Source organism: Syngnathus typhle, linkage group LG11 (genome assembly GCF_033458585.1).
Source record: "Syngnathus typhle isolate RoL2023-S1 ecotype Sweden linkage group LG11, RoL_Styp_1.0, whole genome shotgun sequence".
Taxonomy (NCBI): domain Eukaryota; kingdom Metazoa; phylum Chordata; class Actinopteri; order Syngnathiformes; family Syngnathidae; genus Syngnathus; species Syngnathus typhle.
This window is the reverse complement of record NC_083748.1, coordinates 14,126,827-14,134,713: the sequence shown is the minus strand read 5'-3', so window position 1 is coordinate 14,134,713 and position 7,887 is coordinate 14,126,827.

The window sequence follows — 7,887 nt, the reverse complement described above, 5'->3', positions numbered from 1 at the left end:
ACAATGTGGCCAGCGATGAAAACAAGTTTGACTCCCCTGCCCTCTAGCGTGGCTTGACTTTTCAGACCGCACGTCCTCACGTCCGACCTCCCTCCCTCCCTCCCTCCCTCACTCCCTCCCTGGTGTTGTCGAATGTGCTTGTTGTTCCTCACCTCGCAAATCTCTCCTCCGGCTCAAAGTCCGCAGGACCGGCCGGCCGAAAGGAGACCTCAACCTCGGAACCGCAAGCGTTCGCCCACCTCCCCCTCCCCCTTGTGTTGATATTTCCATGATGAGTCCAACCTGTCCAATCAGAGCACCGACTGGCCTTGAACTGAAACCGTATCCATTTTAACCATGCGAGGAAGCCAGCGGGAGGGAGGGAACGCAGGCTGCTGCGTTAATTGCATACGCCCGGCCGGCCGGCCGCCCGGGCCCTGTAGTGTACCGAGTCCAATGCATTTAGCGTTTCTAATTGGGGCGGAATTTCTGTGTTTATGTTGGCGCTGGTTGCCAGAGATGGACCCCTCCAGACAGTCACACTCAAGCACCATGGAGGAAGAAACCCAAGCTGGAGTCCTTTGAGCCAGCCACAGCCGGCCGGGAGGAAAACAAGAAAAAGCCGCTCATTGTTTTTAGCATTGAGATGGAAAACCTCCACTGGCCTTCCCTGCAGCTTTAAGCGTCAATTCATGTGACGTGTCAAAAGCGTTCAAGAGGTAAACTTGCTCAGTTGTTGCGAGCGTACCTCTCCCCCCTGCACTGTGCACCTCTTGCATCACACAAAATCCAAAACCATGGAAAAATTACAGCACATCGAAAAGACACACACACACACAGACGGGCAGTAATTGTTTTCTCTTCTCATTCCTTCTCCCGTTGTATGCTTACGCCCAATTGTGTCAGTTGGAACCGGCGGGTGCCGTCAATTGTTCTGTCCCGAGGAGCTCTGTTGTTAGGCACATTTTCACACATAACTTTGCCACCAGAAAACTAAACGAGGACAAGGAATGATTTCTATTTTCATCGGTAGCCATCTGCGGTGGCGTACCAAAAGCCTTCTCCAAAAACCGCCATGACTGAGCCTTTTTCTCATCCAACTGCTTTTTATATTCTCAGACCTGCGTACACGTATGGAGATGTAGCTGCTCCACTGATCATTATACATAGTATGTCTGGCAACGGCAGCAGTCGGGTGAGTCAACCCCCCCGTAAATTAAATTGGCCGATTGGAAGTCACGAGACGGTCAAAACTATTCATAGTAGTAAAGTCAAGAAGTCGACTAATTGGTTGGACTCCATCCCCCAGACTTAAGTTGAAGACTTTTTTTTTTTTCTTCATTTGTTCCACAACCTTGTCAGCAGCTGCTCAGCGAAATGTATACAACATTTATTAATTTACTGCAGAGCCGCACAGGACTTTACAACTTTTTGTTTTACACACAGACTGGTGAGATGTGTCCAGGTGGACTTTTTTTTCTTCTCTTTTTCTTTCCCCCAAGCATCAGCCAGTTTGCGATGCTCTTTTCCACTGCGGCGAAGCAGGCGCAGCCCGCAGCCTCAAAGCCACTGACAGATAAATGGAGGTACAGTCGCCATACATGAGCGCATGCTATATGCACGGAACAAATGTTTATTGGCTGGCAGTTGCAGACCGGCTCGCATTTTGTTAGCGTGATTGGACGGCGGAGAGGTTCTGACAGCATGTTGGCATCCGCTGCTGTGGGCCCGGGTGACGGCGACATACCTGTGGCTGCCTTGTGTACTCTGCGGGGCACGTGGTGACCATTAAGCAAACACGGCAGCAGCAGCAGCAGAAGCAGCTGAAGCCTGGAAGAGGCGGCTTGCGCTTGTCGCTTGCCAGCTGCTGACTCACCCAACATGTCGTCCCCAATAAGAGAACACTCGCAATGTATTTGACGACTCAGCTCACAAGGTGTACTGTATCTGGAAGGATCAGGAATTCTACTAGAGGCTCATGCAGATGAGCCGCTGCAACTAAACAATGGAGTCCCCATAAAGAGAATAAAAGCAACGATTCCATTTTTGCCGGCAGTGGCAGCACTTACAAATGGTTGAATTAGACGTGCCAATCAATCACTGAGCCGCCGGACTTTGAGAACCCTTCATTCACGATGAATGAATTCATTAGCGTTGATGTTCAACATGGTGCTCAAAATTGTCATCATGAAGTTTCTTTGGATTCCAGCAATATTTTCCCAGTTTTCTTTGTAGATGTCACTATTTGAACGTCGTAGAGCTCACAGTCCCTCGTTGGTTTATCTTCAAGAACATCTTTTCGAAACGACGCACGGAAAATTAGGCATCGGTCGGCAGCGCATTTATCCAGCGGCTCGGCGACGTCTCTCCGAGGGCCCTTTGGAAGAGACACGTGTTTGTAATCAGGCTGGTTGCGCCTGGCCTTGCATCAAATGTTCAGCAGCGTTCCTTCTGGGAACTCAAATGGAGCAAGTCCAAAGTATTTGTTGCGAACAAGCCAAAATGACGAGCAATGCCGCTGCGGTGTGTCGGCTCGCACTGGGCTGCCTTTCCCACACCTTCCTTCATACTCAGCAGCCAGCCCAATTCAAGCTGATTTAAGGCTTCTTCACCTGCGCGTCCATTGGCAAAGCCTCCCCTGGGGGCGTCGCGCCGAGTGTCAGTGATGATGCTTTGATGAGGTAATGACACACACACACACACAGCCATGGGTCTTAGCTGCAGTCAGCACCTATGATTGGATGATTGTCCAAGATGGGACCTTGTCACCCTGCCAGTCTGAAGGGTGGTAATGATCATTTCACATGGCTCTGATAACGCCGCTTCCAAATGGCACATTCTGTATTTTCACATACTAACATATCAATTGGCGCCGTGCATAGAAAATGGACGCTCATTTGCAAACAATGCTAGTAGTTAGTGTTGCAACTAGTGAGTTCAGACAAAATATCGTCCATTAGCAGAAAAAAAATGGCTTCTGCTTTTTCTTTCCGTGGCTTGTTCAAATCAATCTATTGCATTATTCAATGCGCCGGGATGCCAGCGGTTCGTAAACCTCAATCACCCTTGGTTCATTCGCTCACTCTCTCTCGGGTCCCAGAAAAGTCGACGTGGGGAGCGACGCTAAGGTGGCCCGTCGAGGATTCCCAACCCTCTGACATTGGCGGCGAGCGCAGTCGGCGGCTACCAGGCATCGGTCGCTTCCAATCATCGTCACGTCCCACTCTCCGGTTTCACCTCTTGGTGGAGCTCCCTCTGATTCTCATTAACTCGTGTGTTTTGCTCTTCTCCTTCTGCTGGAATGCAAAGGCTTCCTACCCTTGCAACTGCTCAAATCGGAAGGCGAGGGCAGGCAAGGGCAGGGAAGGGCAGGCGAGGGCAGGCAAGGGCAGGCAAGGGCAGCCAAGGGCAGGCAAGGGCAGCCAAGGCCAGGGAAGGGCAGGCATGGGCAGGCAAGGGCAGGCAAGAGCAGGCAAGAGCAGGCAAGGGCCGAGGATCATGTTGTTGTTTTTTGTCTCGGTCTTGTTTTTGATGGGCAATTGACTTTGGGAACACAAGGGGAGTCAGTAAGAGCTCCCGGGCCCGCTTGTGTTGCTCTCATCTTCTACGATGCCTGCCCTGCACACAGAGTTTGGCTTGGCTTGATGCATATTAAGCGGTGGCGGATGATGTGCCATGAGGTTCCTCTCGCACTCAATATGTCTGCGCGGTAGTGACAGCAAAGAGGTTCCCAGTCCCGCTTTTCCAAGTGTTTCTTTCGCTCCATGTCTTGAGATTGGAAAGGAGGCCCTTTTCAAAGCGGGCCAACACCGCAGTTTGAGAAAACGAAAAAGAAATAAAGCCGCTCCCCGAAAAAGGCGCTAACAGAGTTTGTTTTAATTGGCTTCTACTTTTCATTTCGACGTGTCATCAATTTTCCAGTCTTTTTTTTCCTTCACTCGCACCCATTACTGTCTTGGAATTTTCTTGTCTACTAAAGCATTTTTCAAGTTAATTACAATACCAGGCAACACAGTAGAGTGGTGGTTAGCATGTCGGCCTCAGTTGAGAAGATCTGCACAGGCCTTCCTTCATGGAGTGGACTGGAGTGGCGTGGCGTGGGTTTTTCTCCGCATTCCAAAAAGATATATGTTCGATTCGTCAGACTCTAAATTGGGCGTCGAGGCTCATTTGTCTTTGTCCTCGGATTAGCTGGTGACGATCGCCCTTACGCAATAGCACCTTTCTCTCGCCCGTTGTCGGCTCGGATCGTCTTCAGCGCGAGCCCGACGCTGAATTCGGACAAGGAGCTGTGTGAAATGGATGGACGGATTTTTGTCCGGTCCAGGGCTAACCCTGCCTCTATAGCCAAGCATCAGCCTGGCACTAATGATGACATGTCAGATGGATGGATGGATGGATGGATGGCTAATTCAAGCCAAGTACATGATTTCAACGGAGGTGTGTTGATTTGCGGGTGTGCAAAAAGCGCCCTTGCCGTGCACAGACGCTCCCAATCTTGTGTCCGCAGCGCATGTTCATCAATTAACGAGGCACTTATTAAAAAACAAACAACATCAGCTTCTCCTGAAAGGTCCAGTCAAAACAAGCGGCAAAGGCCGGCTTGTCCCACTCCGCTCCGCTCCGCTCCTGCTAATCAAAGCCAGATGTCTAGCTGGAAAACTATTTGTGTAGCCCCGTCCCCCTATTTCTGCAATGGCTGCCTCCCTACTTCTCTTCTCCCCCAGCTCCCTCCCCTTTCCTGTCTGAGACGGCCGGCCGGTGTTGGGCGCTGGTGATTTGGCTCTCTTGTCTGCTCTGCTCTGCTAGATGTCCTGCTTTTTTTCTTCTTCATCATTCCAGAGCACCTCTCCCTCTTAAGCACTTTGCTGCTGCTGCTGAGATTGTTTCCAGTCTCCTAGTTTTCATTGCGTTAAGCACACTCAAGTCTGGCATGATGCAAAGATGCAAAGAAGCATGTGATGTGATGTGATCCTGGTTTTGCCTCTCATCCAAGGTCAGCTGTGAAAGGCCCGGTTTACCTGGCGGCTCCCTTGAAAATAGATGGTTGCGTGGACAAGACCAACGCAAAATAGGCTCTTTAGAAAACAAATGCTACTGTGGAGAGTAGATCGGAAACTTGAGTCGAACCTTTTTTCTGTCCTAAATCACATGACCTGGTCCTCTATGGTTGACCTTTTTTGGAATCCCACCAAAATGTCCCACATCAAACCATATGACTTGTAACTTCCCCTACTGGACACCAAAAATGATTTTAGTTTGTCAAATGATCAAGAAGCCAAAGAGTACCTACCAATGGATCTTTTGCATCTCCACAATCAGCTTCCTGTCAACCTGCGCTGACTCCCAATCGCTGATGGTGAAACATTACACCTCCTCAGCATAGTAGTGCCTCTTGCGGAACCACTTGCACTCGGCCACTCGTTTGATGTCTAGCTTATTTGGTGAAAAGAAAAGAAAAGGAAAAAAAAGAACACTCCTCCGCCTGCTATGTCAAGTTAAGCGGACTAACTCTCTGTTTACTTTAGCACAAGCCGTGTCGCCTCAGTTCCACTCTCCGGAGAAGGCAATCTGGCAGCTGTCATCGGGCCACTCTGGGGGTTTTTGGCCGAGTCGGGCCGAGTGAGCGAGCGAGCGAGCGAGCGAGCGAGGGCCAATGCCAATTTGCTTTTCCATCTTGAGGCTGAGAGAAAACACTTGCTTGAGATGCAAAACAACCCAAGCCCAGCAGAGACTGCATGGCCTCCACTTTTGGCCTATTTGAATGTGAGCCGTAAATAGCCCCCAGGGTTGTTGCTGCAGCTTAGGCGCACATCTCTCTCTCTCCCTCTCCATGGCTAAATGGCTCCTTGGAGAGCAACAATCCAAGTTCACGTGGCTTCACGTGTGTTTGAAGCGGGACTCGTGACTGGCACTAATTTGCTGCCTCCTTGGCCCATTTGTACTGATATGGCCCATGTGTGGTATTATAGAATTAGCTGCCAGTTGATTTAATAGAAAGTTTGAAAGTTTAACAAGTGAAATTTATGTACTGTGCGGATGCGTGAAATGTTTCCCCCTGAAACATCATTGCAGATTTGCATCATTTAGAATCAATCACTATAGTTTGCTATCTCATAGAGTACGTAGCTGATCTGTGTGCTGTACCAGCCCTTTTCACTGATTGATTTTCATGCATAAATATAAAAGGAAAAAGGATATGACGCAGACGCTAAAAAAGCGAAAAAAACAACTCAATTTTATTTATTTTTATTTTGAAATAAAATCATCGAGATCCAAATACATTTGAAGTATATGGATCTGGATTCAGATGATTTTATTTTGTGCAATCACTTGACAAAAGACGGGTAAGTTCAACACACCATTTTTCAACCTCGACCTAAAGACCCGCCCGTGCACGCTAGCCCGATTGAGCGCAAATGGTTGTCCGTACGTGCCCTGCGATTGGCTGGCGTCCCATTCAAGGAGGATGATTGAATGAAAGGGAGTGGAGTGGAGTGGAGGAAAATATTTCAGGACCTATGAGGAGAAGAAGCCAGACTTGGATGCTTGACCTTTTGGGCGGCCGCGAGTGAATGCTGCTTTACTGCCTCACCATGACTGCATGCAGAGATGGAGGAAGGGGCAAGGCAAGAGGATTCTTCAAAAAGGGCTTTGTGTGTGTGTGTGTGTGTCGGTGTCTTGGAGGGGGGGGGGGGGGCAGTTGTGGGAAGGAAAAGACTCTCATTGCAAGGGATCAGCTTGTGTAAACATTCAGGTTAATGAAGCTCAGTGGGCCTAATCCTCAAGCCTCTTTCTCACTCTTCCTTCACCCCGGCCTCAAACCCTGACAACCCCCCCGTCCTCAAGCGTAATCTCTTGCAGGAGTGGGCACTGTCAATCAAAAGGACCTCAGGGAAGGACACTGCGCATGTGAGTCCACGTGCAGTTATGGTTGCGTTGCGGAGAGTAGGGCCGCCCGCCCGCCCACCAAAGTGGCCGAGCTACCTGGGCTGCTTCAAAGCAGATGAAGCTTTGGATGCAGACACGGGCTTGAGGATAATCACCAACACATGGGAAGTGGAAAAGGGGATGAAAGTGATGGCAGTGGGGGCCCAATGTAAGCTTTGCAAACACTGACATTGGAGTGTGTTGTTATGCTCTGCAACCTCTGCAACTGCATGTCACCTGACTTTGGTCAAACTGATGCCAATGATTCAGGGGTACATATGAATGGCCCTAGCTGAAAATCAATCCAGTCCTGCCTGCCTGCGAAAAGTCTTCAACATTTGATTTGAAGCCCTCCATTGCGCAGCAGCTCAGCTCAGCTCAGCTCAGCTCAGCTCAGCTCAGCTCAGCTCAGCTCAGCTCCTTAATAGAATAGCCATCACGTGATACGTTCATGTCATGGCTGTAAATACAATCCTTCATTTGTTTGTTTTAAATTTGCCCTTAAACTTCCTTACCCTACCTTCTAAGTGAGAGCGCAGACATGTCCGGCTTGTCTTTGGGAGTTTTTCCAATGCTTCCGAGTCCACAGTAACCAGAGATGCGTATGTTTTAGTTTGTCCTAAAAGCCTCCTGGTGTCGAAAAAGTTATAAAGCAGACAGACGGGCTTTTGCTACCACAGACGTTCATTTGTCTTTGTCATATCAAGGTAGAGCTGACCAACTCGGCGCTGAAACGCAAGAGCGAGCAGGTCACGATGAGGTCACGACGAGGCCGTGGATCCTTTTGGCTTTCCCCCATTTTTTGGAGGTCACAGTATTTACATTTTGCAAAAGCTGCAATTCACTTCAGATTATTTTCTCCCCCAAATTAGGTGGATCAGGTTTGAAGTTTGACTTTGAGCATCGTTTCACTTATATTGACCGTTTAAACTACCGCCGTGGGCAATTCGACATCTTTTTAGGGAGCATGTCAATTAG